This window comes from Ranitomeya variabilis, chromosome 4 (assembly GCF_051348905.1).
Source record: "Ranitomeya variabilis isolate aRanVar5 chromosome 4, aRanVar5.hap1, whole genome shotgun sequence".
Lineage (NCBI taxonomy): Eukaryota > Metazoa > Chordata > Amphibia > Anura > Dendrobatidae > Ranitomeya > Ranitomeya variabilis.
In genome coordinates, this window is record NC_135235.1 from 278,738,622 (window position 1) to 278,761,058 (window position 22,437).

Here is a 22,437-nt window from a genome sequence, read left to right on the forward strand (position 1 = left end):
TGACGACCAATCAGTTTGGCTGCATTTGGCTGGATCTGAGCACACAGTATGTCTCTGAATACCTCAGAATTCATTCGGCTGCTTCTGTCCTGTGTCACATCATCAATAAACACTAGTGACCCAGTGCCACTGGCAGCCATGCATGCCCAAGCCATCACACTGCCTCCGCCGTGTTTTACAGATGATGTGGTATGCTTTGGATCATGAGCTGTACCACGCCTTCGCCATACTTTTCTCTTTCCATCATTCTGGTAGAGGTTGATCTTGTTTTCATCTGTCCAAAGAATGTTCTTCCAGAACTGTGCTCGCTTTTTTAGATGTTTTATAGCAAAGTCCAGTCTAGCCTTTTTATTCTTGACACTTATGAGTGGCTTGCACCGTGCAGTGAACCCTCTGTATTTACTTTCATGCAGTCTTCTCTTTATGGTAGATTCGGATATTGATACGCCGACCTCCTGGAGAGTGTTGTTCACTTGGTTGGCTGTTGTGAAGGGGTTTCTCTTCACCATGGAGATTATTCTGCGATCATCCACCACTGTTGTCTTCCTTGGGCGCCCAGGTCTTTTTGCATTAATGAGTTCACCAGTGCTTTCTTTCTCTCTCGGCATGTACCAAACTGTAGATTTTGCCTCTACTAATATTGTAGCAATTTCTCGGATGGGCTTTTTCTGTTTTCGCAGCTCAAGGATGGCTTGTTTCACCTGCATGGAGAGCTCCTTTTACCGCATGTTTACTTCACAACAAAACCTTCCAAATGCAAGCACCACACCTCAAATCAACTCCAGGCCTTTTATCTGCTTAATTGAGAATGACATAACAAAGGGATTGCCCACACCTGTCCATGAAATAGCCTTGGAGTCAATTGTCCAATTACTTTTGGTCCCTTTAAAAACAGGGTGGCACATGTTAAGGAGCTGAAACTCCTAAACCCTTCATCCAATTTTAATGTGGATACCCTCAAATGAAAGCTGAAAGTCTGAACTTCAACTGCATCTGAATTGTTTTGTTTAAAATTCATTGTGGTAATGTCTATAACCAAAATTAGAAAAATGTTGTCTCTGTCCAAATATATATGGACCTAACTGTATCTAGACTCTATAAAATTACCCCGTATTACATCTGAGCAGCTAAACTACCTTAATTCTCCCTTCACAGATGTAGAAATTAACTCGACAATTAAACAAACTAAATCTCATAAGGCCCCAGGCCCAGACGGGCTGACGAATGACTATTATAAATCCTTTTATCTGTTGCTGACTCCATATTTGCAGAGATTATTCTCGGTGTGGAGAGACTCGGGTACTGTGATGGCTCCTGGTGTGGAAGCTACCATATCTACCATACCCAGGCCTGGGAAACCCCTCACACACCCTGGTGACTGTAGACCCATTGCTCTGCTCAATTTGGATGTCAAAATATTCACTAAAATTATAACATCCAGACTAAAGCTTATTATCCCAGCTATAATTTCACCAGACCAAGTGGGTTTTGTGGACGGACGTGAGACGAAAGATGGGGTGTGGCGCATGCTGAATCTGATTAAAATAGCCGAGCTGTCTGGCCTACCCAGTGCATTCCTGTCGCTTGATGCTGAGAAGACTTTTGACAGGGTGCACTGGGGGTATCTCCGGGCAGTATTGGAAAGGTTTGGACTGTCGGGCCCAATATTCTCAGCAATCTGTGCTATGTACTCGACTCCTTGTGCCAGGTTCTTGACGTCCGTTTTTTTATCTGGTCCGTTTCAGATCACGAATGGCACTCGTCAAGGTTGCCCACTCTCTCCTATTATTTTTGCACTGTGCATGGAGCCGCTTGCTGAACGCATAAGAACCTCTATTAATATCACCGGCATCAGGGTTGGACAGATGGAGCACAGAATTGGCTTGTATGCTGATGATGTTATTCTATCCTGTGTCAACTTGGAGACATCCTTGACAGCTATTACCTTGGAACTTGGGGAATTTAGTAATGTGTCATACTACAGGTTGAATCCCACAAAGTCCTTGTTGTTTCCGGTGGCGGTTCCATGTGCGGCCAAGTCAAAAATGGAGGCTGAGTTTCCATTTAAATGGATGACAGAGGGTATCCCATACTTGGGAGTTATATTGATGGGCTCTGAACAGATTGTCGAGAAGAATTTCTCTAAATTGATCACACAGGTTAGGGCACAACTTGACCATTTTCACATAGTTATGACATCCTGGATTGCCAGGATTAATGTTTTCAAAATGATGATCCTGCATCTCCTTAGGTGTATGTTAGGGGCCGAGTTCCTGCCTCTTCACAAGGGGAATCTCAGGCCATCTCCGCTGCGGTCTCCCAATCATCTCCAGCCGCAGTGGAGCCTGCTCAGCGGAGACATCGGTCCCTGCATCTCGCTCAGTCTGACTCTGTACAAAGAGTTACTGCTGCCTTTCCTGCTTCTGCCATTGAAGTCAGTGCTGGGCAGCGGCGAGCAGACGCTTCTGGGACTAAGTCCTGCTTTTCTTGTTCTGAGCATGCCCAGAGTAAGATCTCTCAGTGGAGATGGAGGGTCACATGATCAGATACTGCAGCTAAGGCCATTGGTCCTTCAGGAAGGTCCTGTAGGTGCTCACGCTCTGTGGCAGCCTCTCATTGGTCCTTCTAGGAAGGTCCTGTATGTGCTGCAACTATTTAAGGCTCGCATGGCCAAATGGCCATGCGCTAGTATTGTTCTATGTTATGTGCTTTGCGCCAGTGTGGTCACGTGAGAGTGTGTTCAGGGACCCGGCTGAAATAAGCCCCTAGAATGCTAGCACCTCCGGCGAGGAGTTTTGTATGCATGCGTGACCACTGACTGCCCTCTGTTTGGGCAGTTAGACTTCACAGAGGCACATGCTAACAGGGCACAGTGCTTTGCTTTCATGGCTACTCAGTGAATTAACTGAGTTAGTCCATACCGCCATATAGTGCCGCCGTTTGCTAGCAGCAGGTACTCCTGCACGGTGGACCCCGGCTGCGAACACACCAATATCAATAAAAACATCTCTATTTACTCAGTGTGTTCCGCTAGCCCCCCTATTCCCCCTACCGTACCTTCCCCTACTTCCTACTTTTTCCTTTCTGATTGGTTTTGTTTTTCTCCTTACTTATTTCTGTTCATTTTTAGTTGACCTCTGTTACTGTTATTACTGTTTGACTGCATTTTACTGTTTTGGAAATCTTCAATAAACACTAATTGATTAAAAAAATTAAAAAAAAAGAAGGTAAAAACTTTGATGGGAGGATAATTCCATTTCTTCTCCTATTCTGGTTTAACCCCATCCTCCACTCCCCCCTGGTGCATGTCTCCCTGTTGCATGTCTCTGTAATATGTGTGAGTATATTTGTATGTTTGGTATTTTCCTTTATCCCTGTTTGTATTACCTTGTTAGTCTGGTTGGTGTATAACAATACCTTACTACTCCCCTCTTACCTGGGTGGTGGAAGGGTACAGACTGAGGGCAGATTCAGGATCTAAAGCAAAGTATGTGGCCCCGGTGTCTTCACCATCAAATGTAATCCGGTAAACAGGGCAACCTAGGGCACCCCTAGCATTAGGGAGAGGGAAAGAGCCCCGGGTTCCGGGACAGGTACCAGGGCCCAGGTGTGATTGTAACCCCTGCACCTATTGCAGCTATGTCCTTGCCTAAGAGGCCTCTCTGCCACATCAAAAAATGAGAATAATATATTGCCCGTGGTAGGTGGGGAGTTCAGTTACCGATTTTGCATTGGGTATATGCTTTAATTGATGCTTGAAATCCCTACAGTATGTGCCAGCAATAAATCAGTATATTGACTGATGATTAAGAGAAAATCAGAACAGTAAAGGTATCAAATATAAGTAAAAGTTAACCAGGCTGAAGAACTGAGGAAAGAAATCAGCATCAAACAAAAAGTCAGAAAATGATGGTAAAAAAACTCTGTCATCAAATTCATCAGATCCCAGCTGCATTATTAGTTTTTTTATAGTGTTTCTATTTTTTTCCAGGTTTTCCTACTATAGACGACTATATCTGATTCACTGGACTATATGTGATCCATTTTATTAATAAAAGTAAGATAAATATTGGTAATGTTTGCTGCATTTCTCTTTCCTATGTCACCATATAGGTGTCATGCATACTGCTCATTCCATTGTTCTGCACACATTTTAATACATTTGGCAAACTGGAAATATTAGGCTAATAGAAAGAAAGGACTGTACTAAATATCAGTCTCCTGTCTCTATTGAATAAATGTCGAAACAGCAGCAGCAAGGAGGATAATATACATCAATACTAAGCAGTGTTGCTATAAATCCTGCTCTGGGATAAGATAAACACTTATTAAAAGCAACAGCATTATCGTTATTGTTTACTCTTTATTTGCTGTTTTGTTAAGATCAACCTACAGATTATTGGTACTAGTGACTGTAATGATGATTCATTCCAAAACTTTCACTTTTTTTATTATTTGAAGCGTGTTTTGGAAAGTAGTTTTGATATAATTTCTAACCTTTTTAGACATGCATGTTCCTGTATAAAAGAAAACTAATTATCATGCAAAAATTGACAAACACAAGACGGATTTCACCATCCAAGGTATCATGATAATAAGCACAACGGCGCCAACATGACAATATCTGTAGGTTATACAGCACAATCCTGCTGACATGTTCCCTTTAAAAAATAAAATACCCTATAAAATACCCTAATAAAATGTTTTATAAAAACAATCACATTGTCAATTTTTGCATGATAATTAATTTTTTTATACAGGGACATCCATGTCTAAAAAGGTTAGAAATGATGTCAAAACTACTTTCCAAAACATGTTTCAAGTAATGAAAAAAGGCGAAAGTTTTGAAATGAATCATCATTACAGTCACTAGTACCGATAATCTGAAGGTTGATCTCAAACAAGTTTTTATGCAGAACTGTCATATTACACTTGTAAGCTGCTTCGGCTTTTATCAGAACTTGGTGTATCGCTTTTTCCATTATTATTCTTGCCAACTGTCCCAAATTTTTAGTTTCAGACCTGGTAAAAATTCAAGTCATTTCCAGACCAAAAAAGGTGCAGTAAAATGAATCCTGCCCAAAAGTGGGTGTTCCTGGCAGACTGGGGAGTTCTGGGGCGTGGCTTTGTGTGGAACTTAAAGAGGACCTATTGCTTGAGGAAAAACAATAGATCAAATTCTAAGAATTTTCTCATACACATATTATTAGCAAATCTATTTCAGGGACATAGGATTTTCATTTCAAGTGAGCCCAACATCTGGTACTAACTATGAGGAGGGGGAGCTGATTCTTGTGCTGCCAATCGGAAGCAGCAAACCTAAAAGTCACTATCGACCCTCTAACGTGCCTTGTCATACAACTTCGGATAAAAGTCATATGACAAGACTCGTTAAAGGGTTGATATTAACTTTTAGGATTGCAACTTCCAATAGATGGCACTAGAGTTCAAATCCTTTTCCTCTCTTAAATTTGAATATTTATTTTTCCAGAGGAGCATTGCATGGCTAATAAGACTCCTGATGCTGGCATGCCAGACCAGGGATGTCACTCTCCACAAGAAGAAACATTGCCCCTTAGATCTTGGTCCATTGATTAAATTGGGAAAATTGATTTAGTTTTTTTTCTCGCAAATTTCCGCCAAAAAATATGAAAACATGAACTCACAATGAGCTGTTTCTAAAGAAATAGATACATTAAAGGATTAATCGATACATTAAAGGATTAATCTATGTGGGAGGTACAGTTCCTTCAAAAACATTAAGCCAATTTTCTGATTGCATACAGTTTTCAACAGCCAAACTAAGAAGTTGCAAAATAAAAAGTTTTACCTCTGTGGGCTCCTGTTGTTATATGCTGCACACCATTCTCTCACACACAGTGATATCTCCCAACTCATAGGCAGGAAGTCTCACAAAGCTATCAAGTGAGACAGTGGAGAGCCCGACTGCAGCCAAATCTAGCTTCTCTCAAAAATCGAGGTTTTATTACTACATTAGAGGCTACATTGTTAAAATATATACTGTATATTAGAGAAAATGTTATAGATGTTAATCCACTTTTACATAGTTTCCAGGGGAAAAAATTGTATTTTTAAAGAGGAAGATTAGTAACCGCAGCTATGGATTCTTCTGCTTGTTTAGTTTGCTCCGAATGTCTCGTACACATAAAGGGTTTTTTCAGTCCCAAAAAAAGATGGTATGCTGTGGTGCATGAGAGAGTTGTGCTGCATGTATGATAAAGTCATTGACGTTCTGGGACTCCGTCTTCACATTATACTGTAAGGTCAGTGATGTTAAGGCTACCACAAAAATTGCATTGTTATCAGTCCTACATGTTTTTTTAGATGTATTAAGCAGGATGTAGCTTGACACTTGTGGCAGCGAGAAACTGTAATTCCTAGGCACTGTAAAACACAGCAGACAAGAAAGTGGGCTATACAGTGTTGTAGGGAACTTGGCCCCTAAAGAACCATACTAGCACTGTGCCTGAGAATATAACTTTAAGTTCATATGCAAATAAGGATGCTTCAGTGCACCCCGGGTATGGCAGAGCATTTGGTGTGCTGCAATGCCTCCTCATTGGCATATTGGGGCCTTTCCTCCATTTCGGAATGACAGTGCTCACTTCCTAAGGCAAACACTGTCTGAATACTGCATTTTCATCCCTGTCTCTTCTCTGCTGAGGCCGCTCACTGCACTTTCAGGTGTATTAGTGTAGCGAGCAGCGTAAGAAGAAAGGAGACAGGGAGGAGCACACAAGCAGCCGCACACGCACAGACAGCATTCAGGCAGTGCTCACTCTGAGATGCAAGTCCTGTCAATCAGAAGCAAGGGAAGGACCCCAATACGCAAATGAGGAGGTGTAACAGTGCAGCAAATTCTCGGCCTCGCCAAGGGTGAACTGAAACCTCCTCATTTGCATATAGTTATTTTTCTGCTGTATAGCCTCTTTAAAATACATTTTGGGGTGACAGACACCCTTTAAAGGGAACCTGTCACAAGGTTTGGTCGATATGAGTTACGGCCATCACTTTTTAGGGCTTATCTACAGCATTATGGACCTGGAAGAGAAGAAAAACTTTTATTATACTCACCTGGGGGCGGCCCAGTCCGATAGGTGTCGCAGGTCGTGGTCCGGTGCCTCCAATCTTCTTACAATGCTGCCCTCCTGTTTGCTTCACAGGCTCCCCAGCATCGTGCTCCAGTGCAGACCTACTTATCTGCCCTGTTGAGGACAGAGCAAATTCCTGCAGTGCACAGGCGCCGGGCCTCTCTGACCTTTCCCGACGCCTGCGCACTGCAGTACTTTGCTCTGCCTTCACCCAGGCAGATAAGTAGGCCAGCACAGGAGCGCAATGCCGGGGTGCCTGTGTGGAAGCAAGCATGGGGTTCAGACGTAAGCCCCGACGGGACTAACAAACATGGGATGAAGTGTGGTGTTGAAAGCTCTCTAAGATGTTCTCAGACATCCATTCTCAGAAGTCCTAATGCAATTCTAATTTTTCTAATTATATTTTACTTGTATTTTCACAAAAAAAATTGAAAATTGATTAAGCATAATTATGAATTCAGGAGTAGCAAGCAGTGGAGTCGAAGGTTTTGGACTTTCCCCCAATGGTCACTATTTCTGGCATAAGACTTACAACAATAGAGCTTCTTATTAGAGGCCTAACCAATACATGGTTTCAAGATTACGAGCTGCTGATTCCTGAACTGCGTGACACGTAGTTTCACATTAAGACAAATTGTCTGCTTGTGCATTTTTAATATAAGAATATTGTGGTGAACCAATGTATGTGTCAGTCAGTTGGATTTATTCTGTGAAATTTTATTCACACGGTGAGACTAGGTGAAGCGGCTGATGACCCAGCAAAAAAAAATGAGTCATTATTTTAACAAGAAAAAATATTTCTTTTGCAGCTGAGACAAATCTCTATTAAGTGTCAATATGCAAGAGCTTATAATACTACGTTTAGATAGAAAACGGTTTTGTAGAGATATGTGAAAATGTTGACATTTTGGACATAAACCTCATTGATCGCTATTGTCTGACAGTATGGCTGTCTTTGTTGTCCATAGCAACCAATTGGAGTTCAGCTTTCATTTTCCAAAAGTAGTTCAAGAAATGAAAACTGGGCTTTGATTGGTTGCAATGAAGGACAAGGACAGTCATACTATTGGACAGTTTCGATAACTTAGGCCCTGAAGTGTCTTTGGATTTTGCATTCATGCTTCCCTATTTATAAAAGTATGTGGAGACCCATTATAATTTTTAAAGGAGATGCCTGGTGAAAGCAAGTTATCTACCCAAAGGACAGATGATAACTTATTGATCGTGGGGGTCCAACCACTGGGACAGGCTCCGATTGGCAAAACTGGGCACATTTATCTCCATTGAAAAATGAATTGGCAGTGCACAACTCTATTTATTTTCTATGGAGCTGGCTGAAAAAGTTGAAACCAGCGCTAGGCAGCCCCATAGTAAATTAATGGAATGGCGGTCAGTCAAGAGCAGTGCCGTCTTTTGTAATGGGCCGAATAGTGTCCCATTCTGGCGATTGATGGTGTTCCCTGCAATCAGACTGCAAACCAATTAATAAGTTGTCACCTATCCTGTGGATAGGGGGTAACTTGTTTTCACAGGTCAACCCCTTTAAGTTGAGGTACTTCAGCCAAGCTCATTGTAAACTCATACATGAAATTAAGTACAGTCATACAAACTCCATAGACACACATTGACAGTGGTACGGGTTGTACTCAAGAGTAAATGTTGAACTGTCATAGGATGCCAATGGAGAATGAATGGATTTGCTCCAACCAGACATCATAATGGTGGATTATTTTAAAGGCCAAGAAGGGGTTAAAAAAATGATACTCACCTTTTCTTACACCCCCTCTACCACCAGCACTGTTGGGGCATCTGCCTGGTCTTTTTCTTTTCTATCATTTGACTCACTGCATTCTGACATCAAGGCCAGTCTAAAGCCTATGATTTGCCAAACGTGGTCATGTTGGCGAGGGACCCTGCATGTTAAGACGTATGTTGCCCCTTCACGTAACCACATTAGATCAAACTGAGGCCTATGATTGGCTCCATATGGTCACATGAAGGTGATTCACATCATGATGTGCATCTCTCTCCCCATGTGTTCAAACTAGATCAATCTCAGACCTCTGATTGTCCTCATGTGGACCCATGGGGAGGGAACGGATGTCATGACATGATCTTATAGTTCAATCACAGGCTTCAGATTGACCTGAATGCCAGAATCGAGTGAGCCAACTGATGGAAGACAACTGAACAGCTGGGAGAACTCGGTGCAAAAAAAATTGCCTAATTTTGTTACATTACTCGCTGCAGAGTTTCACTTCGCCTCTGGAGATAGCATAAAAAAGCACTGGGCATCTGGATTTTATAAAATGGGTTTCCATGGTTGAGCAACTGCCCGCAAGATCACAATGAGTAATGCCAAGTGTCTACTGTGGAGAAGTCTACACATGCTCTCCACAATGATGAGTCGACTGTCTGCCTGGAAGTCTAATGGATGGATCTGCATTTTGGCTGATGTTTGAGGAACTATGTCTTTCAGAAGGCATAGTGCCCAGTGTTAAATTCAGTAATGGGGGGGATAATGGTTTGGGTGTGTTTATCAGATGTTCAGCTAGGTCTATCATGTCCCATGATCCATGATGGATAATGTTATTTCTGCATCATAGAAAGACATACGATGCAGTTTTATGCATCCCACTTTGTAGCAACAGTTTGGCAAAGGCGCTTTCCTCTTCCAGGATGACTGTGTACCTGTGGATATTGAAAAATCCAAGAAACAATGGGATAAGAAATTGAGTGACTGCACTGACTTTAACCCCATTTAATTCCTTAGATAAAGTGGAGAGCCGGATGCGGGAAAGAGCTTCTCATTCACCATCAATATCTGACCACAAAAATGCTCCTTTTGGACTAATAGGGACAATCCAAAATCTTATGAAAAACTTTCCTCAAGAGTGTTGAACTGTGTTAATTGCAATAAGATGCCCAACTTCATGTTTACACCTGTGGTTTCGGCATTAGATACCCAACAAGTTTCTTTGAAGGGTGCCGTAACTGTTCCTATGTTTCCGGTAAGTGCTCCAATTTCTCAAGATAGCAATGCTATCAGTGGCGTTATTAGAATCCGAAGGGCCTCAATGCAAGATTTGAACTGGGCACCCCCCGCTGCATGTTGGTCAGATGTATGGGCCCTTCTACTATTCTAAATCGTACAAGAACATACAAGTTGCACATCCTCCCCCATTGTGTAGTAATGTCCCCCATCTTGGGCTCCTACCTGGTATATGTCTTTCTTATCCTCGTCCCCATCCTGGTATATATATCTTGCATCATGGTACCGTATTTTTCACACTATAAGACGCACTTTTCCCAAAAAAAATTTTGGGGGAAAACGGGGGTGCATCTTATAGTCAGACTATACTTACAATTACAGTGGCAGCAGTCCCAATCTTACTCTGCAGCCTCCCTTCCCAGGCTGGTGTGGCTCTCTGTTGCAGCGGTGGCCTGTTGGGTGGCGGTGGCGGTACTCCGTGGGATGGGGATGGTGGTGGTCTGTGAATGCCCGGAGACCCATGCAGATCCATTCCTGTGATGCGGTGGCCTCCGGGAAAATGGCCGCTGGGGGTGGCGCATGCTCAGATTCAGATCTCGGCAATGAGATCTTGTCTCCCAAGATCTTGGGACGATATCTCATTGCCGAGATCTGAATCTGCGGCCATTTTCCCGGAGGCCACCGCATCGCAGGAATGGATCTGCACAGGCCTCCGGGCATTCACAAAATGCCGGTGGAGCCCCACCACCCTACAGACCACCACCACCACCGCCCTCATCACAAAGTACACTGCCACCGCCACCCACAGGCCACTGCCACCCCACAGGCCACTGCCACCCCACAGGCCACTGCCACCCCACAGGCCACCACAGCCCCACAGAGCACAACAGCCCCACAGGCCACCGCAGCCCCACAGAGCACTGCAGCCCCACAGGCCACCGCAACCCCACAGGCCACCGCAGCCCTACTGGCCACTGCAGCCCCACAGAACACTACAGCTCCACAGAGCACTGCCGCCCCACAGAGCACCTGTTACAAAATGCCGGTGGAGCCCCGACACACCACAGCAGCACCACCACACTAGCCTGGGATGGGATTTCCCGGACGGCACTGCACCAGCCTGGACAACTGAACAACCCCTGTGAGGCTGTGATCACTCCTCCACCTGTGCTGAAACCCTTCCCCGGTAAGCTGAATTCTGACTGTAAGATGGATCCCCATTTGACACATTGTTCCCTATTTTCCTTCTGAAATTTGGGGTCCGTCTTATGGTCTGGTGCGTCTTATAGTCTGAAAAATACAGTATCTATCCCCCATACTGGTATATATGTTAGTTATCTTGGCCCCAACCTGGTATAGATGTCCCTCATCCTGACTACATCTTGGTATATATATATCCCCCATCCTGTTATGCGTGTTCCCCATCCTGGTATATATATATATCCCCCATCCTGGTATATGTCCCCCCATTCTGCCGTTGTTCTTTCATGCATAGAAGAAAAAATGATTCTACTCACATTCCCTCCACTCCCCGGCGGCGTGGCATCCTCTTCTGAAGCCAGCACCTGACTTCAGCATGCAGACAGGAGCACATGATGTCAATGCCATATGAACCCAATCACGTGCATGCCGACACCAGCTGCTGCCTTCTGTTTGGTCGGCAGAATTATTGCAGCGCTGAGTTGCAGTACACTTCAGATGAATGTGCATCTGAGGACAAACATCCAGTTGAAGTTTGCGCTACTGTTGGCGGGTCCCTCATGACCTCAGCAACCACGATCGATACGCCTTGGAATGCTACACAATATTGTGCAATTCACATCACTACATGTGGGTGGCCGCATATAGACACATATAGCATAAACATCTACAAACAGAGTATTGTAAAATACTTAATGAATTGTACGTTTTTTAACCAAAAAAATTGCCACTTAACTAATGAAGTTTCTACATTTGAAAATTAAAAAGTTTCAGTATAGGGGAATCTTTAGGGTCCCGAAAAGTGCAGACAATAACTCTAAATTTAAAGTAGCTCCATACGCAGGAGAAGCAGCAAGCGTAATATTTAAAACATATTTAAACAAAAATAATAAAAACTTTTAATTTTTTCCCCAAATAAAAAATCAAAAATAAATAAAACATATTTGCTGTTGCTACAGCAAAAAAGCCATACCCGTCAGATTTCACCTATATAAGCAAAGGAAAAAAAAAAAGCAAAATACCAGTACTGACGGGGTTTCTGGCACTCCATGGCCTCCCAAAAAATGCATAGAAAAAGTAATCAAAACATATGCAAACCACAATAATAAAATTAAAACTGCAGCTAAATTCACAATAAAATACAGAAACCCTCACACACATCCATCATCTGCAAAGTAAAAAAGTTACTGATCTTAGAAAGTGGTGATACAATCCTCTTTTTTGTTTTTACAAATTTCTCAATTTTTTTCACCACTTAAAACATAAAAGACACACATTTGGTAGCCCCACAATTATAACGGCCCGAACAATTGTGTAGTTGAGTCACTTTTACTGCACAGTGAACAGTGTGAAAAAATATGGAAAAATTGCATGGGTTTTTTTTCACCTTTTTACCATACTTTGAATTTTTGTACATTTTATGGAAAAATTAACTGTGTTATTAGAAAACTACAACTTTTTGTACAAAAAAACAAGACCCCTTATGGCCATAATGAAGGAAAAATAGTAATAAAAAACATATTACAATCGGAAGAATGGAAGGCAAAAAACAAAAGTGCAAAGCCAAAAATTGGATGGGGATGGAAAGGATTAAAAGATCGGCTCATTTTGCAACAGAAAGTACAGTATAGTTGGCACTTTACTAGGAAAAACGCAATATAACAGACTACAAATGGTACAACTAAAAGGCTATGTTCCCACGATGAGTTTTTGGTGACTTTTATAAGCTGCATATTGTCGAAAAGATGCAAGTAACCTATTTTACTTAACTGGTGCCGAAATTCTGCAACATCAAAAATCACCAAAAACTTATTTTGGGAATATAGCCCTATAAGGATGCAATGAGCTCCAGAACTTTATTGTAAGTTTTTACTTTATCATCTACTTTATGACATTAAAATATTAAATAATTCTACTGTAGAAGCCATAAGTGTTCATGTGGTCTGAAACAGGAGGAGTATGCTGTGGTTAAAGACTAAATGAATAGAATGTATGTCTTTACAGCAAAAAACCCTCATGATTCAAGAAGGCACTCCTGACCTTTGGAAGCTAGCGTCTCTGACATATGGTTTTATGAGGTGATCAAGTAGATAGTAACTCAACCTTTACATTTGTGTGAGATTTATCAGGTGTAAATCATAGACATACGTAATACCACAAATATTATGCTGCATTTGCAGTAAAAAAAAAACAACAATAAAAGCAAAAGTATAACTTAACCTTATCCTTTAAAGCAGTTGTAAACACTAAAAATGCTCAAAAGAATTATTTTAAAAAATTCCTTCCTTAATCTCTACCTCTTCTTCATTCCTATTTTAAAGGAATGAGAAATATTTGCAGAAATCTTCTGTGTCTCAGAAGATCCACTAATTCCGTCCTCCCTGGACCTCTATATGGGTAAAAGACAATTGGCTGCAGCAGGAGCCTCCCCCTTCTGTCCAGTCTACAGTAGAACCAATGATTTCTTGGCATCTACTGACTGACTGCAGCACTCACGTTCCGCTCCTTGCCAATAGAAGAAACCAGGTGTTGACAGCGGAGCATAGGAATGCTGTTGGTCCAGTAGGTGAGTATAATTGTTTTCTTTTCACTTTACCACCACCCTGGCCAAATTAATAAAGTATTTTAATGGAATCTGTCAGCAGGTTTTCACTTTGTAATCCTAGTGCAGTATGATTCCTACGTAGTGTCATTTGCTAGGCTTTTTTTTGCTTCTTTAATGCAATCAGTATTTTATCAGCAAGAGATTATCATGACAGGACTAGGTGCCTTGAGTCTCCTAGTTCATCCAACTCCTACCACTGATTAGCAGCTTAATATCAATATACAATGTACACGGAAAGCTGCCAATCAGTGGTGTGGGTGGGGTCATACACAGAAAGCAGCCAATTAGTGATGTGGGTGGAGTTATACACAGCTCAGAATTCTGAGCACTGCAAGATCTGCAGCACAGAAAACTGTGATTCTATCACAACTGCTGCAAAGTGGTACAATGCTGTAATCATGGTCTCTGTTTCTACATCATCATGATGTTGGATTACATGGCAAAATCTGCTGACAGATTCTCTTTAAGAGCATGGGATATCCCCTTTAAAATAACTTACAGCAGTTAAAATAAGTTCATAGGAGGAGCCAAGAGAACCTTCAGGGTTAGAAAAGTATTTGTGTAGAAGAATGGGCCAAAATCACACATGAGCAATGCATGTGACTAGTTTCTCCATACACAAGGTTTCTTGTAGCTGTCATCACCAGCAAAGGCTTTTGTATGAAGTATTAAGTTAGTTTTAGTAAGCTTGTTCAAGTAGAGATTGTCAAACCCAAACAGTAAAGTTCAGGGTCTGTACAGAACACTTACTGTTCGAGCACGGACAAGAAGTCTGTTTTTCTGTTTGGGTTTGGCACCCCAAACATCTGGTGTATCTGATGCTGTTATCTGCATGACAGTGCTAGAAACATCTGCGGCTCTGATCGGTGGCAAGATTGTTACTAACGGTCAGAGAGCTGCGGTTTTCACGCTGACAGATGACAGCGTGAGCCAGCAGCTGTGTCCAGGGGTAAAACTATACCACCGGTCACAGGCATCGCCTGATTGGAGTACTACTCCCATCAGCATACCCCTGCTGTATCTGCTGACAACGAGAGCAGGAACCAGCTGATGGAAGTATGGGAATATATATATTTTTTTTTTAGGCCAGTCTCAAACATCCAGATAATTCCGGTACCGGAAAAATCGGTACCGGAGTTATCCGTGTCCGTGTGTCCGTGAGCTCATGTGGCGCATCAGTGTGGCACACGTGCGGCAGCCGTGTGCCGCCCGTGTGCCGACTGAGTACCACACGGACCGTGGAGGAGACAGCGCTACAGTAGGCGCTGTCCCCAGCGTGGTGCTGAAGCCGCCATTCATCCCTTCTCTCCAGCAGCGTTCGCTGGAGAGAAGGAATGAAAAATCTATGTTTTTTTATTTATTTGTTGTTAAAATAAACTTCCCGGCAACCTCCCCCCTACCACCCCCTGTGCGCCCACCCGCTGGTATTAAAATACTCACCCAGCTCCCTCGATGCTTCCTCTCAGCGCCGCAGCTTGTCCTGTATGAGCGGTCACGTTTTGCCGCTCATTACAGTGATGAAAATGCGACTCCACCCCTATGGGGTGACATGTGCAGAGACACATTGATTTTAATGTGTCTACGTGAGTCAGTGTCTCCGGTACGTGAGAAAACTGTCACCACACGTACTGGAGCCACTGACGTGTGAAACCGGCCTAAAATGGCATGGGTTTCCCTCTATTTTTAATAATCAGCATGGCAAAGCTGAGGGCTGCAACCCCAACAATTTTCACTCAGTTTTATTTTCTTAGCTGGAATTGCTTCTTATCTAATGGGGTTTGCCTATTAGATTATGTAATTTTAAGATAAGGATTCAATAATATTTAAACTTTGTTTTAATTTTGAAAGAAAAAAATGTTCTCTAATGGGAGGGGGGATTTAACGTCAACATATTATTGAGGTAAAGAGTGGTTTAGTCACACAAAGGGGATTTTATAACTGCTGGTCAATCAGGCATAGTATTTACTGACAGAATGAAGTTCTCATATTAGTCATAATTTTATGGCTTTTCGCAGCATGTGGTTTCTTCTTTTGCAGCTGCAGTGAAAATAATATCTAAAAAGGTGAATTTTTCATTGCCAGAAGTTAATAAAGTTCGTTGCTTGTGTAAAAAGTGGCATGATGAGTACAATTTGTAAAGCAAAAAGGTCAAATACCCACATGGACGTGAAGGGTTTGAGGTGTGGTAAGGATTACATTTATTGGTGCATCCATAATGTTACCAGATTGCCTTGTCCTGTGGAAGTACTTGCAAGACGATTAAAAACTGTTCCCTAAACACCCTCTTACAATAGACTTGGACATTCAACTTTTTGACCATCTTTTGTTCATGGACAGAATGGTGGCTCAGTGTTCAGCATGGTGGCTCAATATTTAGGACTAAAAAGGATGGAAGACAAAGCCTTCTTGATCACAATGTTTGGTGCCCATAAAATATTATAAGCTTATACTTAGCTCCCGTGACGGCGCCGTTCTAGTGGTGCCGGCACTCGCTGTCCCTGGGGCTCTTGTGCAGTTGTTGTGACACATGAGACCAGCGCCCATTCAGCATAGCAGGGTCAATACAGGAAGAAAGACCCAAGAGTGGAGAGAGAAGAAAAATGAAAAGCTACAGCCTTTAGTTCCAGGACCTAATGCTGCCAAGGAGAGACCTGCTGCAAACTCCTCCGATCAAAGGGTAATCGAGCCAGGCTTCTTCCTTCTAATCCTTTTTTAAAAGTTTTCTTGCCTGATTTAAAAAAAAGTATTTTGAGTCCAGGTGAAGCTTCAGCTCTAGCTGGACTCCGAAATGCTCATTTTAATGTCAGATATTCTGACAATGATTTTCATAGTAAGTACACATGTACAGACCAGTATTCTGTTTGGAAGTGACGGTTATTCTTGTTATTTTTATGTGTAGGTGCTCTGACTGAGCACTCCACCCATCAGCCCAGGAGAGGTATCACATTAGGCAGGTTCCCAGCATAAGAAGATCGCCTTGTCGTTGGCTGCTGGGCATGCATGAATTGGACAAATTATGTGCTAAGAATCTTCCCTTTTTCCTATTTTCTAGAGCAGTAACGCAATTAAAATTTAATATATTTCATGCTTACATGCTTTAGAGCGCAATTTTATTTGTTAGTTAGCTAAAAGAGCTATTTAATAATGTGTGCAGCTTGTATTGTAAAATGTGGTGACTTGTCCACTTTTAGGGGAGTAGGACAATGAGTTGATGATGAAAAAGTAGCCTTTTAATAATAATACATATCAGCAGCGTAATAGTGTAACTATCAGGGTAGCAATTATAGCGGTTACTTTTGTATTGAGGGTCATAGATGAGGATCAGCAAGTAACCACTGTGAATGGAGGGATGTTAGGAATGTTTTATATTGTGTTCAGGGCCTATGCCTGCACATTGGAAGAGTGCATACAAATATATCTTGCAAACGCATGCAACTGAGCGTAGGGGTTGGTTGTGAGGATCGCTTTGGTTACTTACCTTGGTCTATTTATCCTCAACGAGTCATTATAAGGCCAATGTTTAGTTTCATTTGCATGGCAGAACTTCACAGGAGACCATCATTATACTGTGATTTGAACTTGGGGTCTATTCCCCATAAGGGGGCTTAAAAATAAAATAAAAAACATAAATAAATGTTTATTAAAAAAGAAAAATCTAAAACTTTGAATCACCACCCCTTTTTTCAGTTTAAAAATTAAAAAATAAACATATTTGGTAGTGAAAAAAGTCTGATCTATCAAGATATTCAAATGTAAAAATTGGCATTTTTCTCTTGTTGCATCTCCCTAAAGATGCAATAAAATACCATCAAATCATCCTAAAAATAGTTAAAATACGTCAGCTTGCCACGCAAGAAAAAAATCCCTTGTACTGACCCCACTTTTTTTCTTTTTTGGACTAAAATATATAAAACCTTTACAAGTTTGGTATCATCACAATTACCCTGACTTGAAGAATTACATTGCCAGGTCATTTTTGATGCACAACGAATGCTGCAAAAAGAAAATCCAAAACCAATGGTAGAATTTTTTCTTCATTTCGCCACCCTTGGAATATTTTCCTCTCTTTTAGTATAATTACATGATAAAATTAATGGGATCATTCAAAGCTACAACTCTTCCTGCTAAAACGAGCTCTCATATGGCTATGTGGATGGAAAAACAAAGTTATGTTTATTGGAGGAAGAGGAGGAAAAACTATAATAATTGAGGAGTCATGATGAGTTTAATTTAAACTTCTGTAAATCGAAGTTTAACACAGTTTAAACAAGGCCATATGCACTTTGCCATATTTTCCAGTTTCTTACCGCACTGCTATCCTTTACAAAATATTAGCCAATGTAATCAATGTGACTTAGATGAATTGTTAGGTTTGATGATAGACGTGATGCACTATGTAAAGTGAAGTGAAATTGAAACTTACTGAGTCATTGTCTGGGTCTTCTGCACATGGTCTTATTCATCAGCGTATAAAAAAATAAGTCATGCAAACTGGGTTAAGTTAAATCTTGAGACTCCCTGATTTCTCGAGACCACAACGTCCAATTTCCTTCTGAAAATGCGTGTATGTTTACCCGTAATATACACATTGTGAGAGAAGTGGTTTATAAAAAAAAGTGGAAGTGCCATGTGAAGGTGCATGTCTTGGGTTTGGGTTAATCCCAAAAAATTAAGTAATCCCTTCAATTAATCCCTCCATAGAATAGGAGATAACTTGATAATCACTTGGGGACCCCCAGCAATCTTAAAATTGGTGCTTTGGAGACACGAGTGCAGTGCTCTGCTGTCCTGAATGGAATGGAGGTGCACATATTCATCCTCCGCTCCATTCGTCGTTAACGTAGCTGGCGAGAAAAAATTAGTACAGTGCTCAGCTTTCACCAGCACTTCCAAAAATAATGAATGTCACAGAGGTCGAGCATGTGTACTTTTGCTGCATTCAAGATGAGACTGTGAATAATAGAGAGATTCCATTGGTCAAGATAGAGATAAGAAAGGTGTCAGCAGCAATGCCAGACTGTCAAATGAGGGTACAGAGATGCCCAGAGACGCAAAGGGAGAGATGGGGAAAGAGGGAAAGGGTAGCTCTGACGATAGGGAGAGAGAGAACTTGGTGACCACCCCTAAAGACTCACTAATTCTGAACCCTAGGCTCCCTATCGCCCCAGACAGGTTATTTCCCCCGTGTACCATCACATGCCTAAGCCCTGGCTTCCCCTGGATAGTATGATCGACTTCCCCTGACGAAGGCACGCCACCGAAACACCATCATCAGGGTATTGGTAAGTTTCAATCCTCCTATATGTTGATGTTTTCCCTTGTTCAATGTTAACATGTCGCCCTTGATTTGTGCCACTATAATACGGGTACACCACTATGGTTGGATAAAACTTAAGCTGATTGCATAATATCAATAGTGTCCTTTTACTTTTGTTGGAACTATTATAGCGATTAGGGAACATCTTGAGGTATAATTATTATATCATTATATTCTTAATACTACCAACCCTGTGATGGTGCCACTTTACATCTGTTTGGCTCAATTACAAGCACGTTTTGGCTACTGTGTTTTAATTTTATATGTATGTTTTTAAGTACAAATAAAGATTGTTATAGTGATTGTTCTATATACGCTGTTTTTTTATATGTTTACTTGTGAGTAGCGTAGAACAGGTCTTCCTACATATCTTACTTGGACGCAATAGTTTTCTGAATACTTTTTTCAGTTCAAACATTGTGCGAATTGTGCGTATTTTAAGCTAGAGGTAACCATATGATGTTTAACATCCAGAAAGAGACAGACAGCGGAAAAACATACAAACAAATGGAATTCCACAGGTGTCAAAAAGGAACACAACTTCTCCATGAATACCTTTTCCAGAGAAGTAATGCACAGGATAGAAACTCTATAGCTGGCATGGGAGGAAGCTAGGAGAGGGTTTATATAATGAAAGTAGAGTAGTCCCAATTAGTTGCAGCTGACACAGGGACCAGATTAAATAAGGAATTATTAACCCCTTCCATACCACAGGAAATCATAAACCTGTTTAACTAATGAATGGCGGCACAGCAACCAAAGAGGACCTGTCATCAGCTAACCCAGTGTTTCTCAACTCCAGTCCTCAAGACCCCACAACAGGTCATGTTTTCAGGATTTCCTTAGTATTGCACAGCTGATAATTTCATCACCTGCTCAAGCATTAATTCCATCGCCTATGCAATACTAAGGAAATCCTGAAAACATGACCTGTTGTGGGGTCTTGAGGACTGGAGTTGAGAAACACTGAGCTAACCGCTGTGATCTTCTAATGCCAGACACACCACAGGTCCCAGCAGGTTGTGGAATATTCATGACACAGACTCAGTGTGATTAATCAGTAATATACAGGATCTGGCATCTGTCATCTGCTGCATTTCAATTGCAAGCTCGCCTTTTTTTTTTCATTTTAAATTTACTAGAAAGCAGCAGCAAGCCAGCACAAATATTTTTTACAGAAAAAAAATCTGAAATCCATGTCAATCAGATATAATGTGCTTGCTTGTCACAAGATATTGTTTTTTTATTTATTGTGAAGAAAGGGGAGGGGTATGGAAGAATAATTAATATTTTAAAACCCAAAACAAAATTCCCCAAAATTTAGACATTTATCAGTGACTGTATACCTCACAAAGTGTGCGTGTAACAAATTATTATTTTCACATATGTTTTACTAGTTAAATTTTACATCCATTATCCAAAAAAGTGGAAAAGGTGGCACTCACCAGATAAAATCCATGCTTTATTAGACAAACTTGTAAAATTACATCTTCAGCTGGAGGGAGGGCAGCGGAGTGCGAGGACGAGGGGCTGTTTTGCGCTGAATAGTGCTTCTACGGGTCAGAGCCCTGTAGAAGCACTATTCAGCGCAAAACGGCCCATCGTCCTCATACTCCACTGCCCTCCCTCCAGCTGAAGAAGTAATTTTACAAGTAAAACATGGATTTTATCTGGTGAGTGCCACCTTTTTCACTTTTTTGGATACTACATCATTGTTTCTTCTATGGTGAGCACCCGAAGATTTGGGTAATTGAACCTAAGGCACCTTTTACACATCAGTTTTTTGCCATCAGTCACAATCTGTTGGCTCGACGGACCGACGGATACATTGCAGATTGTGAAAAACTGATGCGACGGATTCGGTTTTTGACAGATCCAACTAGTAGATCTGGCTAATTGGATCCTAAATAAATCGGAGCATGCTCAGTTAAAAAAAAAACTTAACCCATTGCCGGATTCGGTCATTTGACAGATCCGGTGCCCATAGGCTTCCATTCAAGCAAATGATGGACTGCGACGGATCCATCGCTGTCCGATTTTTCGACGTACACAAAAAAACGTTACTTTGTCCGTCGTCTCTGGCCACTGGATAAACAATTTTTGATGGATCCAGTGAACGACGGATGAAACGTGAGGCCATCCATTGCAATCTGTCGCTAATACAAGTCTATGAGAAAAAACAGATCCGGTGGCATCAGTCACCGGATCCGTTTTTTTCAAAATTTGACGGATTGCTACTGATAGCAAAAAACTGATGTGTGAAAGGGGCCTAAGCGGTATTGTTTTCAGCATTGTTTATTTATTTCTGACAGCCAGCAGCGATGCACTGCTCTTTTGAACTTTGTGACATACAAATTTTACATCCGTATATGCCCTGCTGCACATGCTGGCTTTTTGGATGTGTACCTACCTAGCGTTTGTTATTATGTCATTTTTGAGTAGAGGGTTGAATTTTGTTAAAATAGAAAAAATGTTTTAAAAAGTTGACATTTAACTGTGCATGTATACTTTTGCACACCTGTTTCACAAGTCCAATTTGACAACTGTTCTTCCCACACGTATACTGTGGTCTGCTGACACATTTTACTTTCTGTACGTGTACTTATCTAACATTTGTTATTACTTCCTTTTTGTCAAGGGTTGAATGATTAGGACTGAAAAGACTATTAAACATTAATTATAATGTTGTACAAAATGTATGGTAAAAGAGAAAGTGGCACTAGCAATGGAAAGGGTAGGGTAAAAGAAAAATAAGCTACCCTAAGAATGTGGCAGCAGGAGAAGCACTACCACCACTCTCGCCAGCTGTCAGGGCAGTAGTACTGCCACAATTGGTCTCCTTTGCTTCTGGTGAGCATATTAGCTACTGCATTCCAAATATTCATAATCGCGTACATGTTATGGAAGAGAACCCAAAGATGGGCAGAGTAAAGTACTGCAGTGAGCAGGTGATGGGAAAGGTCAAAGAGCCCCAGCGTATTCGCACTGCAGGACTTTGCTCTGCCCTCAACATGGCAGAGAAGTCTACCTGCACAGGAGCGTGATGTCGAGGAAGTCCATGCAGGGATGCGTCATCCACCCAAAGCAAGAAAGATTGGAGGTGCCAGGACCAAAACCAGCGACACCCCTCGGACCAGACCACCCAGCAGGTGAGTATAGTAAGTCATTTTCTTCTCTTACAGGTTGGGTTGGGGGGTTATATACAGCATTA